At 44.8% G+C, this 21,914-nt stretch overlaps 1 protein-coding gene across 1 annotated transcript in view; it reads right to left on the bottom strand.

The window, feature by feature from the left end:
• The window catches only part of LOC106565969 (ski oncogene), a 55,580-nt gene that overhangs the window by 31,276 nt on the left and 2,390 nt on the right, over positions 1–21,914 (bottom strand). The gene's annotated exons all lie outside the window — the stretch shown is intronic.

Raw genomic sequence — 21,914 nt, 5'->3', positions numbered from 1 at the left:
CTTCAGGCTCTTAAAGCAGGAAGAGAGACATCCAGCTACAGACGGGCCAAACAGTTCCTCTTCAGGCTCTTAAAGCAGGAAGAGAGACATCCAGCTACAGACGGGCCAAACAGTTCCACTTCAGGCTCTTAAAGCAGGAAGAGAGACATCCAGCTACAGACGGGCCAAACAGTTCCTCTTCAGGCTCTTAAAGCAGGAAGAGAGACATCCAGCTACAGACGGGCCAAACAGTTCCTCTTCAGGCTCTTAAAGCAGGAAGAGAGACATCCAGCTACAGACGGGCCAAACAGTTCCACTTCAGGCTCTTAAAGCAGGAAGAGAGACATCCAGCTACAGACGGGCCAAACAGTTCCACTTCAGGCTCTTAAAGCAGGAAGAGAGACATCCAGCTACAGACGGGCCAAACAGTTCCACTTCAGGCTCTTAAAGCAGGAAGAGAGACATCCAGCTACAGACGGGCCAAACAGTTCCTCTTCAGGCTCTTAAAGCAGGAAGAGAGACATCCAGCTACAGACGGGCCAAACAGTTCCTCTTCAGGCTCTTAAAGCAGGAAGAGAGACATCCAGCTACAGACGGGCCAAACAGTTCCACTTCAGGCTCTTAAAGCAGGAAGAGAGACATCCAGCTACAGACGGGCCAAACAGTTCCACTTCAGGCTCTTAAAGCAGGTAGAGAGACATCCAGCTACAGACGGGCCAAACAGTTCCTCTTCAGGCTCTTAAAGCAGGAAGAGAGACATCCAGCTACAGACGGGCCAAACAGTTCCTCTTCAGGCTCTTAAAGCAGGAAGAGAGACATCCAGCTACAGACGGGCCAAACAGTTCCACTTCAGGCTCTTAAAGCAGGAAGAGAGACATCCAGCTACAGACGGGCCAAACAGTTCCACTTCAGGCTCTTAAAGCAGGAAGAGAGACATCCAGCTACAGACGGGCCAAACAGTTCCTCTTCAGGCTCTTAAAGCAGGAAGAGAGACATCCAGCTACAGACGGGCCAAACAGTTCCACTTCAGGCTCTTAAAGCAGGAAGAGAGACATCCAGCTACAGACGGGCCAAACAGTTCCACTTCAGGCTCTTAAAGCAGGAAGAGAGACATCCAGCTACAGACGGGCCAAACAGTTCCTCTTCAGGCTCTTAAAGCAGGAAGAGAGACATCCAGCTACAGACGGGCCAAACAGTTCCTCTTCAGGCTCTTAAAGCAGGTAGAGAGACATCCAGCTACAGACGGGCCAAACAGTTCCTCTTCAGGCTCTTAAAGCAGGAAGAGAGACATCCAGCTACAGACGGGCCAAACAGTTCCTCTTCAGGCTCTTAAAGCAGGAAGAGAGACATCCAGCTACAGACGGGCCAAACAGTTCCACTTCAGGCTCTTAAAGCAGGAAGAGAGACATCCAGCTACAGACGGGCCAAACAGTTCCACTTCAGGCTCTTAAAGCAGGAAGAGAGACATCCAGCTACAGACGGGCCAAACAGTTCCTCTTCAGGCTCTTAAAGCAGGAAGAGAGACATCCAGCTACAGACGGGCCAAACAGTTCCACTTCAGGCTCTTAAAGCAGGAAGAGAGACATCCAGCTACAGACGGGCCAAACAGTTCCACTTCAGGCTCTTAAAGCAGGAAGAGAGACATCCAGCTACAGACGGGCCAAACAGTTCCTCTTCAGGCTCTTAAAGCAGGAAGAGAGACATCCAGCTACAGACGGGCCAAACAGTTCCTCTTCAGGCTCTTAAAGCAGGAAGAGAGACATCCAGCTACAGACGGGCCAAACAGTTCCTCTTCAGGCTCTTAAAGCAGGAAGAGAGACATCCAGCTACAGACGGGCCAAACAGTTCCACTTCAGGCTCTTAAAGCAGGAAGAGAGACATCCAGCTACAGACGGGCCAAACAGTTCCACTTCAGGCTCTTAAAGCAGGTAGAGAGACATCCAGCTACAGACGGGCCAAACAGTTCCACTTCAGGCTCTTAAAGCAGGAAGAGAGACATCCAGCTACAGACGGGCCAAACAGTTCCACTTCAGGCTCTTAAAGCAGGAAGAGAGACATCCAGGAGGAACACATAACTGAGAATCTCAGGACTGTCCTCATCTCAGATAATGTCCATGAGAGAATCTCACAAACCCGTCTTCACGTGCAACAATGCTGTGATTTCATCTCGGTCCGATGTGTAAAGACAACAGCTGAACTTCTACTAGATTGCCTCTATGATAAAGATGACTAGACCGGGAGGCCATTGAAACGAAGCTGTCTGTTCATTAGTCAATGGAGTACAGAGAGCTTTGCGAAGCTGACACATACCCAAACAACACTAACCCGTTGAATCATCAGTGTTTACACATCCATATCATTCTGCACCATCTGTGAGACTGACTGAGGGATGGTTCTCTGCCTGATATAACAAGCTAATAGTTACAGAACAACAACGAACAACAGACACAGCTACAGTACAATATTTAGCACTACAGCACTCATAAAACAAAGTCTCTCAGGTACAACATTTGTCTAAAACATTCACAGCAACAACAAAAAGTCTCTCCTCTCATTTACATCTACACTCCTTCAACTGACTGCCGAACCAGTTACCACCTCCCTTCACCTTTCCACCAGGACTTTAGGAAAGGAAGAGAAAAGAAGACAATGAACTTCTGACCTGTCCTACAGACTATGGAGGATGCTCTGAAGCTTGGGGGCAACTAGAGTCTGCCATCCACACTCTATCTCTCACCCTGCCGTCCTATAAAACCCCACTAAAAACCTGCTCCCCATTTTATGGCTGCCAGATGGTAGGGAGGCCATCTTGCCGCTGGACTTGCCTCTCCAGTCTAGTAAAAACCAGTTGACCTTGGCAACATAAAAACTGGCATTTATGAAAAGGGCTTGGAACAAAACACACAAACATCCTGCCACTGAAACAATCAACGCCATTTAGTCTCGCAGAAAGAGGCACATTTACAGAGGAGAAAACGGCATGTTTTCCACCAGATGTAGAGGCTACACCCAGGTAGAGGTTTATGTGAAGGATTTTATTTGCGTGCCTTGGTTGTGAATACAAGTCCTTGGCAGCCTCTAAAGTTCTCCCCGAGAAACGGAGAAACAAAACAAATGCAGTGGTCTATATTCAGGTTAGAGATGAAAAGCCAGTCTGGCTCATGTTTCACTACATTCTATTCCAGTGTTGACGCCACCTCTCTAACAAACATACTTGATTCTTATCCACCTGGGCTAGAGGGATTTAAATAAGCAATCTGGAGATTATTGTAGCGCACATTTCAGCTCTATTAACACTGTTTTAAAAGTAATTCATTTGATAAAAGTAAAGTTTTAGTCAAAGTTTTACAAAATTGAATCACAAGTTAATAAAAAATAAATGGCAAACATCATGCATTGAGCATGATAAAACTTAACAAGTGAACCAGAAACCAAATGCACGAGCTGATTCCCATCCTAGTATAGCGGCTGTGTTGAGTTTAGTGTAGTCTGAGAAGGTTAAAGGGCACGGATGCCTCTATATAAAAGGGTAGGTTCAACCAAAGGCTTCCTTTTACTGCTAATCAATCAATGATCTGCTCTTCGAATAACAACGGTTTCTCCCTTCCTCACCTCAGATGCTCCTCCTTCTCTCTCCTTTATTTGTTTTACTAGTTGGAAACTAGCATGTATGTCCTGTAATTCAACCTGACCTCCAGGCAGCCCCTGGCCCTACCCCTACCACGGCTGCCTAAGCCATTAGGGTTAGCTGTGACTTCAGGCTATTAGTGTGATAAAAGTTTACTGTCACTCCAGCCACTCTACAAGGCTGCTGTTAAAACGCCTGCTGGATTCTCAACTACAGATGTAGGATGTCAATTTGATCACCCAGTTGCAAGAGAACTTTCCTTCAACGCAGGAAATGTAAAACTTGTAGGATATTTTAGTTTTAAAAAGGGTTCTGAAGTTTGTAATTTTCACTTTGAAATTCAGACTTTATCAACCCCCTCAAAAATGTCCATTAATTACAATACACATAATAATTCACATTTTTTGTTGCTGCAGGATAATTTCCTGGCTGTAGCTAACTGGCTCAAATTAAGATCCTACATCTGTAGTATATGGGACCTCTCTTTCACACTACTAGCCCAAAGACATCCAGATAGCTAGTTTGTTTGGGTGCATTTGGTCAATAGATACACATGCTTTAAATTAGTAAAATTGTGCGAATTTCAAAACAAAGAACTGCGCTGATTGTTTTCCCTGCATCGGGGTCACAAGTGTTCAAGTACTGTACCTTCTAAAAAGTGGTAAAAAACTGAAACATAACATAAGTGGATGTGGCTCGAGCGTGATTTGAATGTCTCTGGGTTTAGCTGTGTATGTATAAAGGGGGTGGGGGTCTGTGCTGTGGTGCTGTGTTTCTCCTGTACTGTCTGAGTTGTGGGAAGCCAAGCTATATAACTGCAGCCTCAGCACTTTTCTCCATTTTCTCAAGTTTCAAGCCAAGTGAGAGAACAAAGGCAGTGAGCTAAGCTGCTGCAGAGGGAATGAGGACAGACAGACAGACCGAGGCATACAGAGCAGAAGATGGTGCTCTGAAAAACGAGTGCTGCCTAGTCCAGTCAGTCTATGACAATTCTTCTTCACACTCAGACAACGGAATAAAACCCACCCAGTAAGCAAACGGACATTGAAAAGACGTCTTTTAGTCGTCTTTTCCAAATGTGGATTGACGTCAAGTGCATTTTAGTTACTGAATGAAAGGTGAAAATATGTATTTTCCGGATGTCAAAAATACATATTTTCCGGATGTTGAAAAGACGCCTTTTACAGATATTGAAAATAACTATTTTTCTGTCATTGATTATATGGCCATATTTCAACTGCACATACATGTACATTCTCAATGAAGTAAGCATTATATCACAATAATAACCTTTCAAGCCTCTTAATATAGGAAAGAGGAGGCAACTGAAGACTGCAACAGAATATTTATTATTGCGCCCATCAGTCACATGCACTTATATTAGCTTTTTCAAAAGCTTTAAAACGGGCAGCGATGACGTTCAAAGTAGTCCTACCTCCAGAATAAACCAAAAGACTACTCAATTACGATAACATTTTCTGTAACGGTTACAGAATAAAACATTTCTTGCTATGACTGTGATATGATGTTGTTAATCTATCTTGGTTGAATCCACTGACTGTAAGTCGCTCTGGATAAGAGCATCTGGTGAATGAACAAAATGTAAATGTATAAATACAACTTGAAAACCATGCTGGCTATTATTCGAATGAGCTCCCCAAACACGTCCATATTTGGACGGTGCGGTCAGATCCAAAAATGAACGAATCGTAGAGGTCTCGGTTATGTTTGAACATCACAGTACAGTACGGCACAGTTTAGTACAGTAGAGCACAGTAGAGTAGAGTATGGTACATAGAGACCTACGACAACAACATAGCATGGCAGCAATACATGACAACACAGCATTGTAGCGACTAGAGGTCGACCGATTAATCGGCATGGCCGATTAATTAGGGCCGATTTTAAGTTTTCATAACAATCGGTAATCGGCAATCCACGATGAGACTGCGTGGCAGGCTGACCACCTGTTACGTGAGTGCAGCAAGGAGCCAAGGTAAATTGCTAGCTAGCATTAAACTTATCTTATAAAAAACAATCAATCTTAACATAATCACTGGTTAACTTCACATGGTTGATGATATTACTAGTTTAACTAGCTTGTCCTCCTTTGCATATAATCAATGCGGTGCCTGTTAATTTATCATCAAATCACAGCCTACTTCGCCAAACGGGTGATGATTTAACAAGCGCATTCGTGAAAAAATCACAATCGTAGCACCAATGTACCTAACCATAAACATCAATGCCTTTCTTAAAATCAATACACAAGTATATTTTTAAGCATTCATTCAAACAGCACTTTCCTGCATTTGCCAGCAGCTCTTCGCAATGCTTGAAGCACAGCGCTGTTTATGACTTCAAGCCTATCAACTCCCGAGATTAGGCTGGCAATACTATAGTGCCTATAAGAACATCTAATAGTCAAATGTATTTGAAATACAAATGGTATAGAGAGAAATAGTCCTATAAATTCCTATAATAACTACAACCTAAAACTTCTTAACTGGGAATATTGAAGACTCATGTTAAAAGGAACCACCAGCTTTCATATGTTCTCATGTTCTGAGCAAGGAACTTAAACGTTAGCTTGCCACATATTGCATTTTTACTTTCTTCTCCAACACTGTGTTTTTGCATTATTTAAACCAAATTGAACATGTTTCATTATTTATTTGAGACTAAATTGATTTTATTTATGTATTATATTAAGTTAAAATAAAGTGTTAATTCAGTATTGTTGTAATTGTCATTACTACAAATATATATAAATTGGGCGATTAATCAGTATCGGCTTTTTTTGGTCCTCCAATAATCGGTATCGGCGTTGAAAAATCATAATCGGTCGACCTCTAGAAGCGACACAACATGACAACAACATGGTATCAACACAACAAGGCAGCAGCACAACATGATAGCAGCACAAAACATGGTACAAACATTATTGGGCAAAGACAACAGCACAAAGGGCAAGAAGGTAGAGACAACAATACATCACGCGAAGCAGCCAAGCTAACTACAGTACAGTAGAGTACAGTATAGTTTAATTCAGTAGAGTACAGTACAGTACAGTGCAGAACAGTATAGATTAATTCAGTAGAGTACAGTACAGTATAGTTTAATTCAGTAGAGTACAATACAGTACAGTAGAGTTTAATTCAGTAGAGTAGAGAACAGTTTTGCTCAGTATAGTAGAGTACATTAGAGTAAAGTAGGGTACAATACAGTACACCAGAGATGTGGACTCGAGTCACATGACTTGGACTCGAGTCACATGACTTGGACTCGAGTCACATGACTTGGACTCGAGTCACATGACTTGGACTCGAGTCACATGACTTGGACTCGAGTCTGACTCGAGTCACAAATTTGATGACTTGAGTCGACTTGACAGAAAATAAAATAACTTGAGACTCGGGACTCAACTTTGACTGATGACTTGAAATGATCTAGCCAAGTTTTGATCTGACAGACTCACTAAACAGAGAACATCCCTGGTCATCCCTACTGCCGCTGATCTGACAGACTCACTAAACAGAGAACGTCCCTGGTCATCCCTACTGCCGCTGATCTGACAGACTCACTAAACAGAGAACGTCCCTGGTCATCCCTACTGCCGCTGATCTGACAGACTCACTAAACAGAGAACATCCCTGGTCATCCCTACTGCCGCTGATCTGACAGACTCACTAAACAGAGAACATCCCTGGTCATCCCTACTGCCGCTGATCTGACAGACTCACTAAACACACATGCTTCATTTGTAAATTATGTCTGACGGTTGGAGCGTGAATAAAAACAAGAAAATTGTGCTGTTTGGTTTGCTTAAGTAATTTGAAATGATTTATACTTTTACTTTTACTTGTAAATACTTAAGTATATTTTAGCAATTACATTTACTTTTGATACATTAGTATATTTAAAACCAAATACTTTTAGACTTTTACTCAAGTATGATTTTACTGGGTGACTTTCACTTTTAATTGAGTCATTTTATATCAAGGTATCTTTACTAATCCTCAAGTATGACGATTGGGTACTTTTTCTACCACTGGTGATTGGATTGCAGATAGAACTTTGAAGTGCCAAGTTCAGGTAGCCTAGTGGTTAGAGCAGTGGGCCAATAACTGAATGGCTGCTGGATCGAATCCCTGATCTGACAAAATAAAAATCTGTTGTTCTTCCTCTGAACAAGGCAGTTAACCCACTGCTCCCTGGGTGCTGTGGATGTCCATTATGGCAGCTCTCCGCACCTCTCTGATTCAGAGGGGTTGGGTTAAATGCAGAAGACACATCTCAGTTGTACAACTGATTAGTTATCTTCCTTTCAAATGGATTTAAGCAGATAGAACATTCTAGTTTTACATACTTTTTTCAAAAATCTAACTTCACAGACATACTCTACGAAGAACCAGCTAAAGATCTATTATATGTGACTAACTCATTTCTGACTAAAATGTCAGAGAGAACCTTGTAGTCCCAAGGTCTTGATTTGCAGTTGAACAAGATTGCATGTATAGATTTTTTTTAGACTCGAGACTTGACTTGAAAAAACTTGTGACTCCACTCGACTCGACTTGCTCTTAGAATGCACAACTTGGACTTAAACTCGAGACTCGACCCATTCTACTTGTGACTCGACTTGAGACTCAGACCTTGTGACTTGAGACTTCCTTGTGACTCAGATAATAGTGACTTGGTCCCACCTCTGCAGTAAACTATACTTTACTGTGCTCTACTGTATTGTATTGTACTGTACTTATACTTTTCTTTACTGTACTGTGTACTGTATTGTAATGTACTGTACTCTGTGGTGCTCTACTGTACTGTATTGTGCTGTACTGTGCTGTAAAAACTTAAGAAGCATAGATGTCTATGATTGGTTCAGATTTGGTCCGGTCCGCACTGGACCAAATCTGAACCAATTATACACTTCTATGTTTGGGCCAAATAAAGGCTGGTCTGGACCGAACCGATTCTGAACCAAATATAGACGTCTATGATTGGTTCAGATTTGGTCCTTGGCCGTTGAAATCAAGGCCGGTCCAGACTGCAACAAAAAAATTGAAAGAAAAATCCCACATCAAGACAGGACCAAAAAAAGACGTATCCATTGATAAATGCTTAGTGGGCATGCATCCGTTTTCCAGTAAGACTTCAATTCTGCTCTGGTGCAGCCATTAAGATCTTAATTTGAGTTGTTTACTTCAGCAGGAACATAATCCTGCAGCAACAGGACATTTTTGTAGGGGTACATTTTTTGTAAGGGAAAATCAAGTCTGACATTTATTAAAAGTGGAAATTACAAACTTCCAAACCTTTTTAGACCTCAAATACACTACAAGTTTAAATTATTCTGCATTGCAGGAAAGTTATCTTGCAACATGGTGATCAAATAAAGATCCTACATCTGTATTTTCTGGAGCTGACTGCTCCAGAAAATGTTAGTTTTTTCTGATATTGCAAATGACCTTGAACATAATTAGATTGGCACTAAAGCCAAATAAAGATATAGGTATCTTTTTCATAATAATTTAGACAACTTACGTTGAAAAGCTCTAATTGTGCTGTTTGAGACTTGCCTTACCTAGAAAGGCAGTTTTGGGCAAATGTTGGCAAGCTGAATGTGTGCCTGTGTCCGTGTTGGTCCATGCCAGCCCCGCTTCATCAAGGCCCAGCCCAGTACATCACGTGTTTTCACTCTACAGATAGGGTGGAAATGACCTCAGCGCAGTAAAAGATGACAGGGGCGCTAGCACTGCTCCCCAGATGTGAGGAGAAAAAAAGGAGGAAGGAGAGAGAACCATTCGCCTGAAGAATTTACTGAAAACCCCTGAGGAGCCTGTGATTGAGGGTTCAAGTCCAGCTCCAGAGTTCCTGGTCTTTCTCAGCAGCACTCAGCAGCAAGGAAAACATATCCTGCTTAGGGGCGCACGTATTCACACTCACACACACACACACAGACACACACACACTCACACACACTCTCGCAAAGACACACACACACACAAACACTCACACACACACAGACACACACACACACACACACACTCACACACACACACACACACACTCACAAACACACACACACACACACACACACACACACTCTCGCAAAGACACACACACAGACACACACACACACACTCACACACACACACACACACACACACACACTCTCACAAAGACACACACACTCACAGAAACACAGTTACTCATACAGATGTGCACAAGCAGACACTTACTCACAGATACACACCCAGACACACACATGCACACTCACAAACACTCACACACACACAGACACACACACACACTCTCGCAAAGACACACACACAGACACACACACACACACTCACACACACACACACACACACACACTCTCACAAAGACACACACACTCACAGAAACACAGTTACTCATACAGATGTGCACAAGCAGACACTTACTCACAGATACACACACATGCACACTCACAAACACTCACACACACACAGACACACACACACACACACACACACACACACACACACACACACACACACACACACACACACACACACACACACACACACACACACACTCACAAAGACACACACACTCACAGAAACACAGTTACTCATACAGATGTGCACAAACAGATACACACCCAGACACACACATGCACTCTCTCTCACACACACACACTCACACAAAGACACAAACACTTACAGAAACACACTTACTCATACAGATGCGCACAAGCCCACACTTACTCACAGACACACACACACACTACCCAGAACCCCACTGTCACTCCGTCTGCACTGCACCTGCCAGCCACACAAAATCCACTTCTTCCCACTGTGTCTGGTCAAGGTCCTTTATCCCATTTAGTACAGCCTGCACCCCAACAAAGGAAGAGAAATTAGGGTGCCGGCTGATGAGAGGGCGACTAATCCCTCTGGAAAGGCTCATTCTATCATCAGCCTGTACAGTTGAGCAGCTGAAAGGCCTGAATTAAATATGGACATGCAGAGATGGGAGTCTTTGTAGAGATGAGCTCCAACATTGCTCTGTCATAGCCCTGGAATAATTCATACATTCCATGTGTGACACAGACTGACCTATTGTTGTGTCTGTCATGGATTCATCTGCAATTTCACTACTGTAACTGTATATCATTGTATTAACAATGTACCCAATCTTTCAATAGTGAAATCGGAACGTTCGACAACGTAAAGGTAACCCATCTCTTAATCCCTATTCACTTACTCCCTCTCAGGAGACCTTGCTTCATCTTCTCCATTGCCAAAGAGCCCATTACATCCAGAAAGGTCAGGCCACTGCAGCCTCAATAGGAGTTGGATACTCTGCCTCTGCTCTTCACTATGCAGCAGATTAAGCTGTTGGTGCCAAAAGAGGAGGTGACGACCCAATTTATGATGATAATCTGAAAAGCAGCTTGGAGATTTTTAAGGTGATGTAAAAGCTAACCTCTGCCCTAACACTGTACAATTCCCTGCCTTAAGACACTGGGTTTATAATAGTCTCCTCATTATGGGATAAAGGGCAAGTCTCCATCCAAGCTCTATTTCAGGCTGAGTCAGTCTGTGTCTGTCTGCGGTCCCGCTGACTGGCTGGAAATAAAGCCAGGCAGACTCCCGTCAATGCCACCGGCTCACACAGCCCCACTGGGCAGACCAGACAGAGGACGGGAACTCCAGTTAAGGGCCCCACCCTGGCAGCGCCACAGAATGAGGCCATCTCATCATCTAAGGCCCCTGCAGAGGGAAGATGCTCTCTCTCTCGCTCTCTGAGCCTATAGCAACCCCAATCGGTGCGCCTGTCTCTCTAAATGCGAGAGCTGCCGTGTCAGAAATGTAGGGAGGGAAGAAAGGGAGTGAGGGAGTGCGTGGAGGGATTAAAGGAGAGAGACAGAGCCCTGCTCTGGTGAGTAATCAGGAGTGACACGTCTGCAACGACACATCGAGGCTTTTGAATGAGGGCACTTCCTGTCAGAAACAGGAAGAACAAAAGAGAGAGAAAGGACGGACTAGTCAGATGCTTTGCGGTAAAGAAGGAGACAGTAATGGGGGTGACCATGACAGACCAAGAGGGCCTGAATAAACAAGTCTAACTCAGCCCAGTACAGACCAGTAGAATACAGACACCTGTGGTGAATTCATTTGATACGGGAGCCTGCCTGCCTGCCTGCCTGCCTGCCTGCCTGCCAGTCTGTCTGTCTGTCTGTCTGTCTGTCTGTCTGTCTGTCTGTCTGTCTGTCTGTCTGTCTGTCTGTCTGTCTGTCTGTCTGTCTGTCTGTCTGTCTGTCTGTCTGTCTGTCTGCCTGCCTGCCTGCCTGCCTGCCTGCCTGCCTGCCTGCCTGCCAGTCTGTCTGTCTGTCTGTCTGCTTGCCTATCTGTCTGTCTGTCTGTCTGTCTGTCTGTCTGTCTGTCTGCCTGCCTGCCTGCCCGTCCGTCCGTCCGTCCGTCCGTCCGTCCGTCTGTCTGTCTGCCTGCCTGCCTGCCTGCCTGCCTGCCTGCCTATCTGCCTGAGGTCAATGTCATTCCAGGATACCCCGGCCAGGTCAATTAGAAAGGCCTGCTCGCAGAAGTGTTTTAGGGAGCGTTTGACAGGGATGAGTGGAGATCGTTTGGTTGCAGACCCATTACGGATGCAGGCAATGAGGCAGTGATCACTGAGATCTTGATTGAAAACAGCAGAGGTGTATTTGGAGGGAGAGTTAGTTAAGATGATATCTATGAGGGTGCCCGTGTTTACGGATTTGGGGTTGTACCTGGTAGGTTCATTGATAATTTGTGTGAGATTGAGGGCATCAAGCTTAGATTGTAGGATGGCCGGGGTGTTAAGCATGTCCCAGTTTAGGTCACCTAGTAACACGAGCTCAGAAGATAGATGGGGGCAATCAATTCTGGTTTGAGGGAGAGACAGGCAGGACGGAATGACTGCAGATGGACGGCAGCCTGGGCAGTAGGAACGGTGTGCTTTCTATGTTCTGTAGTGTAAAATAGGAGTTGTAGGGAGGAGGAGAAGCTCTGTGCTGTAGGGAGAAGGAGAAGGTGGTTGGAGGTCTGTGTAACGAGGTCAGCTGTATGTGGTGTAGTTGGACGAGGAGGTGGTTGGAGGTCTGTGTAACGAGGTCAGCTGTATGTGGTGTAGTTGGACGAGGAGGCAGTGGTTGGAGGTCTGTGTAACGAGGTCAGCTGTATGTGGTGTAGTTGGACGAGGAGGCGGTTGGAGGTCTGTGTAACGAGGTCAGCTGTATGTGGTGTAGTTGGACGAGGAGGCGGTTGGAGGTCTGTGTAACGAGGTCAGCTGTATGTGGTGTAGTTGGACGAGGAGGCGGTTGGAGGTCTGTGTAACGAGGTCAGCTGTATGTGGTGTAGTTGGACGAGGAGGCGGTTGGAGGTCTGTGTAACGAGGTCAGCTGTATGTGATGTAGTTGGACGAGGAGGTAGTTGGAGGTCTGTGTAACGAGGTCAGCTGTATGCGATGTAGTTGGACGAGGAGGTGGTTGGAGGTCTGTGTAACGAGGTCAGCTGTATGTGGTGTAGTTGGACGAGGAGGTGGTTGGAGGTCTGTGTAACGAGGTCAGCTGTATGTGGTGTAGTTGGACGAGGAGGTGGTTGGAGGTCTGTGTAACGAGGTTAGCTGTATGTGGTGTAGTTGGACGAGGAGGTGGTTGGAGGTCTGTGTAACGAGGTCAGCTGTATGTGGTGTAGTTGGACGAGGAGGCGGTTGGAGGTCTGTGTAACGAGGTCAGCTGTATGTGGTGTAGTTGGACGAGGAGGCGGTGGTTGGAGGTCTGTGTAACGAGGTCAGCTGTATGTGATGTAGTTGGACGAGGAGGTGGTTGGAGGTCTGTGTAACGAGGTCAGCTGTATGTGGTGTAGTTGGACGAGGTGGTGGTTGGAGGTCAGCTGTATGTGGTGTAGTTGGACGAGGAGGTGGTTGGAGGTCTGTGTAACGAGGTAAGCTGTATGTGATGTAGTTGGACGAGGAGGCGGTTGGAGGTCTGTGTAACGAGGTCAGCTGTATGTAGTGTAGTTGGAGGACGAGGTAGTTGGAGATCTGTGTAACGAGGTAAGCTGTATGTGATGTAGTTGGAGGATGAGGTGGTTGGAGATCTGTGTAACGAGATCAGCTGTATGTGGTGTAGTTGGACGAGGAGGCGGTTGGAGGTCTGTGTAACGAGGTCAGCTGTATGTGGTGTAGTTGGACGAGGTGGTGGTTGGAGGTCTGTGTAACGAGGTCAGCTGTATGTGGTGTAGTTGGACGAGGAGGTGGTTGGAGGTCTGTGTAACGAGGTCAGCTGTATGTGGTGTAGTTGGACGAGGAGGCGGTTGGAGGTCTGTGTAACGAGGTCAGCTGTATGTTGTGTAGTTGGAGGACGAGGTGGTTGGAGGTCTGTGTAAGAAGGTCTACTGTATGTGGTGTAGTTGGAGGACGAGGTGGTTGGAGGTCTGTGTAAGAAGGTCTACTGTATGTGGTGTAGTTGGAGGACGAGGTGGTTGGAGGTCTGTGTAAGAAGGTCTACTGTATGTGGTGTAGTTGGAGGACGAGGTGGTTGGAGGTCTGTGTAAGAAGGTCTACTGTATGTGGTGTAGTTGGAGGACGAGGTGGTTGGAGGTCTGTGTAAGAAGGTCTACTGTATGTGGTGTAGTTGGAGGACGAGGTGGTTGGAGGTCTGTGTAAGAAGGTCTACTGTATGTGGTTTAGTTGGAGAACGAGGTGGTTGGAGGTCTGTGTAAGAAGGTCTACTGTATGTGGTGTAGTTGGACGAGGAGGCGGTTGGAGGTCTGTGTAACGAGGTCAGCTGTATGTGGTGTAGTTGGAGGACGAGGTGTGTATTCTATAGGGAGGAGGAGGATGTATCTGTTGTGCAGGGTAGAGGAGGGTGGAGAAGGGAAACCTACAGTCTCTCTGCTCTGCTGTGAGTAAGTCTGTGTGGGGAGGCCTGCCTGCCTGTCTGTGTTTGTTGTGCTGCTCAGCTCTGGCACACTCCGCTCAGCCCACCAGCCAGAGAAAGAGCATCAAGTTCTTATTTAGCAGAAGAAGAGCAGCTCTGCTTAGCAACCACATCGGCCCTCCAATCACAGGCCTACTGTATGGAGGAGACTCCAGCCTGTGTGTGTGCGTGTGTGTGTGTGTGTGTGTGTGTGTGTGTGTGTGTGTGTGTGTGTGTGTGTGTGTGTGTGTGTGTGTGTGTGTGTGTGTGTGTGTGTGTGTGTGTGCGTGCGTGTGCGTGTGTGCGTGTAGTCTTTGAGAGAACTCAGTTAAAAACCATATTTCATACAGACAAGACTTTCTAACCTAGTGATTACAGAATAATGTTGGTTGCTAACAGATGCTTTCCTCTCCCTCTTGGATTGTTTGAATTCTGAACTGAACCTGCAGTGAGAGTTAATCTGTTCCAATTAATCCTAAAATAAATGATGTATATCCTGGAGAGCAAGGAAGTAGTAAATCCTTAAAACATTCACTACTTTTCCAGTTCAGTTACTGTAGCGCAGCCTACCATTTGCAGCAGCTACAACTGAAATGATTGCATGATTTGTGAGCATTTAAATCCATCATTTGGAACAAATGCTGTCTGAACATTGAGCAGTCTTTTTGGTTTAGCTACGTGAGCTAATCCTCCTGATAGCTTTGGGGGTGTTTGGTGGGCGTAACGTAGGCGAGAGCAGCAGGCCGATTTGTCATATGGCACCAGCAGGCTCTGTTCTGTTCTGGCTGGAGCTACATTACTGTTGCACTGGTCTGACAGATCAACAAACACAGACTAGTACTGCTGGTCAGTTCAAAGGCAAACCAAGATGGACATAATAAATAAATAAAAAATGATACTGTCTGTGGCTTCAAAAACTGTAGAAAGAAACTTTCATCAGAATCATCCTAATATTACTAAGCCTTGTGTGTTGCAGCAAGCCAGTCTGGAAGACATATTCTCATATTTCTAATTCCTGACCCTAATAATCATGGGGCGGCAGCGTAGCCAAGTGGTTATAGAGTTGGACTAGTAACTGAAAGGTTGCAAGTTCAAATCCCTGAGCTGACAAGGTACGAATCTGTTGTTCTGCCCCTGAACAAGGGGTGGCAGCGTAGGCAAGTGGTTACCCACAGTTCCTAGGCTGTCATTGAAAATAAGAATTTGTTCTTAACTGACTTGCCTAGTTAAAAAAAGGTAAAATCTAATAATGAAAATTCCAGACAAAGTTAGCAGTAAGGCCAAACATGAGGAAAGAGAACATTACAGTCTCCCTGTCTGAGGAGGTCAAACTAGACTTAGATCTATCGATGAGCTGTCCAGATGTTTATTTTCATCCAAACTGAGTCAGTGCATTCCAGGATTAAAACCTCCTCCTATCCTCCCAGCAGCAGGTGCAGGCTCCAGGATTAAAACCTCCTCCTATCCTCCCAGCAGCAGGTGCAGGCTCCAGGATTAAAACCTCCTCCTCCTATCCTCCCAGCAGCAGGTGCAGGCTCCAGGATTAAAACCTCCTCCTCCTATCCTCCCAGCAGCAGGTGCAGGCTCCAGGATTTTTTCTATCCACACAGATGGAGCAGAGTCTTAATCATGTATCTCTAAATCACGAGGCTATCGCAGATGAATTGATGATCATAAAATAACACCAAACCCCATCCAGGCATCTGTTCTCAGCAAGACTACAGTCACAGCCACAGCTAATCTCCTCCTCCTCTCCACCTCCTCCTCCTCTCCACCTCCTCCTCCTCGCCTCACTAATCTCCTCCTCCTCTCCACCTCCTCCTCCTCTCCACCTCCACCTCCTCTCCTCACTAATCTCCTCCTCCTCTCCACCTCCTCCTCACTAATCTCCTCCTCTGACTGTCTACTGTTAAACACCACCTTTAAAGAATGCACACCACATCAACAAACCCTGTACCATCTATTTGTCATAGGTTATGAATAATGGTATGAGGTTTACATGAAGCTGTACTTTCAGGTTAGTGTGCATGCTTTTGAAGCAGACAGACAGTGACCAGTCAGTGGCGACTGGCTGCCCTACATGGAACAGGATGCCATTGATACAGACAGACACAGCAAAGTGCTCAGTCATAGGTTTCCCACCATGGGAGAGGCTGTGAGTTAGAGACATTTTACCCACGCACCACCCAAAGAAACAAGACATTAACAAAAAGGAATGGCTGCACTTAACAGCCTCTGAAAGGCAGGGCTCTGGAACAAAGGAGGCGGCTGGTCTTTAGCACACATCACCCATGACAGAGCTCCAGCTGACGTCCTTTTAACAGGGGGTCAGCCTTTGGAGAATGGAGGGCGAGACCCCTGTGAGCTCCTCACACCCCTCTTTCTGACACAATGCCTCTCACTCTCCTTCAATCACATAGAATATGAGATGATGCACTTCTCTAGTTAGCCATGTTTTCAAAGGGGTTTACAGACGAGGCAATTGAACAGACTCAGAGCTCCTTATATTGAATCCTACCAACAACACTCTGGGCTGGATGCATTATCCACCGAAATATTTGTTTGCTTGGGGACTAGGCTATGGTTTAGGTTGAACTGGAGGCAGAGGTTGGAGATGCTGGGACTGAGTTTGGCTTGGCTGGTCCGTTTAGGGGAGGTGCTGGTCAGTGAGGAAGTGTGTGTTGGGTCAGTGGTGGTCAGACAGGGGTGACCGAGGGCCGGGCCAGGGGGATGAACCATGTGTGCTCTCAGGGCTTCCCAGAGGTTAGCAGACAGATGGGAGAGGAAATGAGCCGGCAGTGAGCTCATTTGAATCACCCAGACCAGCTGATCCAGGCATAATACATGCCCACTCACATGCACATACTGCACACACACTCATATACACCCCCTCACAGACACATGAATACACATACACACAGACAACAATGTTTTTTACCCCTACCTACATGTACATATTACCTCAATTACCTCAATTACCTCAACTACCTCGTAGCCCTACACATTCACTCTGTACTGGCACTCCTTGTATATAGCCTCATTATTCTATTGTGTTAATAGTTCCTATTTTTTCTGCTTATTTTGATTATTTTTGTATTTTTTAACTCTGCATTGTTGGGAAAGGGCTCGTAAAGTAAGCCTTCGGTAAAGTCTACACCTGTCGTATTCAGCGCATGTGACAAATAACGTTTGATTTGATTTGTCTTGCTATCCATAGGTTACACAGAGCAATACATAAGCACACAGATGTCAGGCTTTACACACACATAAAACACACACCGTCCCTCTCTACCTCAGAGTACAGTACTCAGTTGACTGGTTTGGTCCCAGGTTTGAGGCTCATTTGATGGAGTGAACAGAACAATGGGATGAGAAATGGCATAACTTGGCCTCACAAGAACAAGTTTAATATCCATTCCATTAAGGAAGGACTACATGGGTCTCCACAGTCTGCTTCTTCTCTACACTCATACACAAGATTGATGTTATTGCTCTTACTTGTTAAGCTTATACTAAGAAATATTGGACAACGGGGGGAAACATATTTTAGTCATTCCTCACAAAACCAGATTTTATGTACTTTCCCTAAATAGAAGAACAAGTGGAATTCATATTTCAGAAAAGCAATCAATATCATATTTTGTACCTTTGATATATGGTTATTTATTTGAAATGTGGGGTTTCATAAGATCATTTGTTTGTGTTGTATGCTGGTGTACTTGTTTCCTGTATGATAGATACTGGTGTACTATGTGTTTTTGTATTTGCGTGGTTGCTAGGCTAGTTCGGAATAATGTTTGTTATTTGTATTTATTTATTTGCTGTGTCTCTCTGTCCTTTATCAGACAGCCATCTGGCCAGTGGACTGGACACAAGGACATCTGATTGGACGCTGTAAAAAGAGTGGGGGTGAGTGGGGTCAGTCTCTGTGGATAGAGGTCAGGTGTCACAGCTCTTTAACAACACATGTTAAGGCCCTGCCCTACTGGGCCCGCATCTCTTCAATGAGAGACCACAGCCTGTTTTCTTCCAATCTACCCCCATCTTTACATTAGGCAACAGCTAAATGACCAAATGCAGGATTCGATTTAAAACAGACACAATGGACTTCTGACAGGGGCGGACTGGCCATCTGGCATTTCTGGCAAATGCCAGATGGGCTGGTCCATTATTAGCCCAGTCGACCTGTCTAACTGGGGTTTTTAGCGCAGTGTGGGGGCATCAATGGGGGAAAAATGGGCCGGTGTGTTATAAATGCCAGGGACAATTTCTGGTCCCAGTCCACCCCTGACCTCTGGTGTCATCCCCCTCAATTCCCTGTCTGCTTTGTACCCGAACAATGATATCCAACTATAATGCTGTCTCTAGCTATGTAGAAACCCTGTTCAACTTGTTCTACAGAACTTTGGAAATTTTTATTTAAATGCTGGAAGAAAAGCACATTTTTTGTCCATTTAAATGTCTTTTTATTCAAAGAAAATACAAAACAAAAGCAAAAAGGTCATTTTTAACTGAACCTAGTTTACAGAGCTCTGTGTACAGTAGTGTAACTGAAGGCCCAAACAGACAGACATGATCCTGGATGAGGTCTGACCCAACACACACTCTGACATTAGTGTGGGTCTGAGGTCGGTTGATAACATTGTTGTTGTTTTATGGGTAAGCGAGCCAGGGCTGGCTGCTAGTGGCCCTGTCAGTCCAGCCTCTCAGCAGCTTCCCCTGTCAGAGTGATGTATGGGAGCACTGTTGTGTAGCTCCCCAAGGACCAGGCCTGGCTGTCTGCTAACTGGGACACTACTGACTGTGAACCAAGGCAGGCAGACACACACGCACAAGCACACACCCCAACCCCACACCACCCTATGCCCCCTGAAGCAGAGACCTCACAGTTTTGAAAATATGAAACACACTGACCATATATCATGTCACGATGACTACAGTTAGGACAGCAGCAGTAAGCAACAGGTGGTGGAGATTTTGCCACACAGACATTTTTTCTTTAGGTACAAGCCACTGTGAAGTTTTGAATGTCCATTTCTTATGTGGAAATGACACAGATTATGTAAATGTATTATTAAATGTGCATTAACTGTGAGATTTTGAAAACTGTAGAGGGCACAATGTTACTGTGTCTCAAAAGAGAGACACTGGAAGCCGTTTTACAAGCAGTTTAGAAATTAAGAACATACACTACCATTCAACAGTGTGGAGTCACTTAGAAATGTCCTTGTTCTTTAAAGAAAAGCACATTTTTTGTCCATTAAAATAACATCAAATTGATCAGAAATACATTGTTAATGTTGTCAATGACTATTGTAGCTGGAAACGGCAGATTTTTTATGGAATATCTACGTAGGCGTACAGAGGCCCATTATCAGCAACCATCACTCCTGTGTTCCAATGGCACGTTGTGTTAGCTAATCCAAGTTTATCATTTTAAAAGGCTAATTGATCATTAGAAAACCCTTTTGCAATTATGTTAGCACAGCTGAAAACTGTTGTGCTAATTAAAGAAGCAATAAAACTGGCCTTCTTTAGACTAGTTGAGTATCTGGAGCATCAGCATTTGTGGGTTCAATTACAGGCTCAAAATGGCCAGAAACAAAGAACTTTCTTCTGAAACGCGTCAGTCTATTCTTGTTCTGAGAAATGAAGGCTATTCCATGGGAGAAATTACCAAGAAACTGAAGATCTCGTACAGCGCTGTGAACTACTCCCATCACAGAACAGCACAAACTGGCTCTAACCAGAATAGAAAGAGGAGTGGGAGGCCCCGGTGCAGAACTGAGCAAGAGGACAAGTACATTAGAGTGTCTAGTTTGAGAAACAGATGCCTCGCAAGTCCTCAACTGGCAGTTTCATTAAATAGTACCCGCAAAACACCAGCCTCAACGTGAAGAGGCGACTCCAGGATGCTGGCCTTCTAAGCAGAGATGCAAAGAAAAAGACATATCTCAGACTGACCAATAAAAATGAAATATTAAGATGGGTGAAAGAACACAGACACTGGACAGAGGAACTCTGCCTAGAAGGTCAGCATCCCGGAGTCGCCTCTTCACTGTTGACGTTGAGACTCACGATTATGCATTCGTGTCTCTTCCATAGATGGCTTAAAAGAAACACAGACTGGTAGATGCATAATGGATTATGGTCATTGTAGTTAATTACCATGTTTTATGCGCTAACCTATGTAGAATATTGGCCTGTTGGAAACTACAACTCCCTACTACATCGCACAGTTCAGGCTGGATGTGATTTATCTCTAGAGAAACTGTGCAATATGCGCATTGAGCTCACTGGAGAAAAAAAACGCAATTTATTTAAAATATTTGAACTGACGTCAGTCAATTAGTTGTTTTAAACTGAAAAATAATCTATATTTCGGTTAATCGCTCAGAAATAATATTCAACCAAGCCTCTCTTGGTCGAGGTAGACCTCCATTCATTTCTAATAATACATACAAATTCCACAATTTCCTGTGTAGGAATGATAATGCAATGTAAAGTCACTGAGAGGAATATTGAAGAGACATAGCCTGTCTCCTGTTCAGAGTGTAGTTGTTACACCACAGTGAAACATAGTGTCCAGTCATTAGCAAAGTCCCACTCAACAGCTGTTGTGAGCTGAGGGAAACAGCCACCATTTCTCCCTGTTCTTTGTCCATTCTGAACATCTGTGAACCTCGCGTGGAGCAAGGCAGCACAGCCATAGACCTCAGGCAAGTGGTCACCCTGAAAACCTTCCACCACCCTGCATTCAATGGGCTCAAGTTCGCACGCACACACACACACACACACACACACACACACACACACACACACACACACACACACACACACACACACACACACACACACACACACACACACACACACACACACACACACACACACACACACACACACACACACACATACACACAACCTATCCTGATCTAACACACATTGTGATAACCCATAGTTCATTAAACTCTTATCCCCTAACCCACCTTGTGGCCCAATAATGGATTCCCCTCCCTTCTCTGACGCTAATAAAATCTGTCATATGAAGATGCCCTTGAGTTACCTTATGGGGGTTCCAAGGAGAGTGGAGTGGAGGACCACTCAGGGTGTGAACGTTTGAGGTTCTTTTGTTTTCCAAGGAACATTTTAAAACAACCTTTTTAATGTGAATTTAAACCAATGTACCTGCACTGTAAAAAGGCAGAGAGGAAAACATTGGAGATGAATAATGTGTATGTGAATGTGTGTATGAATGTATGAATGTGTGTGGAGTGAGTGAGTGAGTGAGTGAGTGAGTGAGTGAGTGAGTGAGTGAGTGAGTGAGTGAGTGAGTGAGTGAGTGAGTGAGACCAA

This window comes from Salmo salar, chromosome ssa12 (assembly GCF_905237065.1).
Source record: "Salmo salar chromosome ssa12, Ssal_v3.1, whole genome shotgun sequence".
NCBI classification, from domain to species: domain Eukaryota; kingdom Metazoa; phylum Chordata; class Actinopteri; order Salmoniformes; family Salmonidae; genus Salmo; species Salmo salar.
This window is presented reverse-complemented; position numbering and strand designations above follow the sequence as displayed.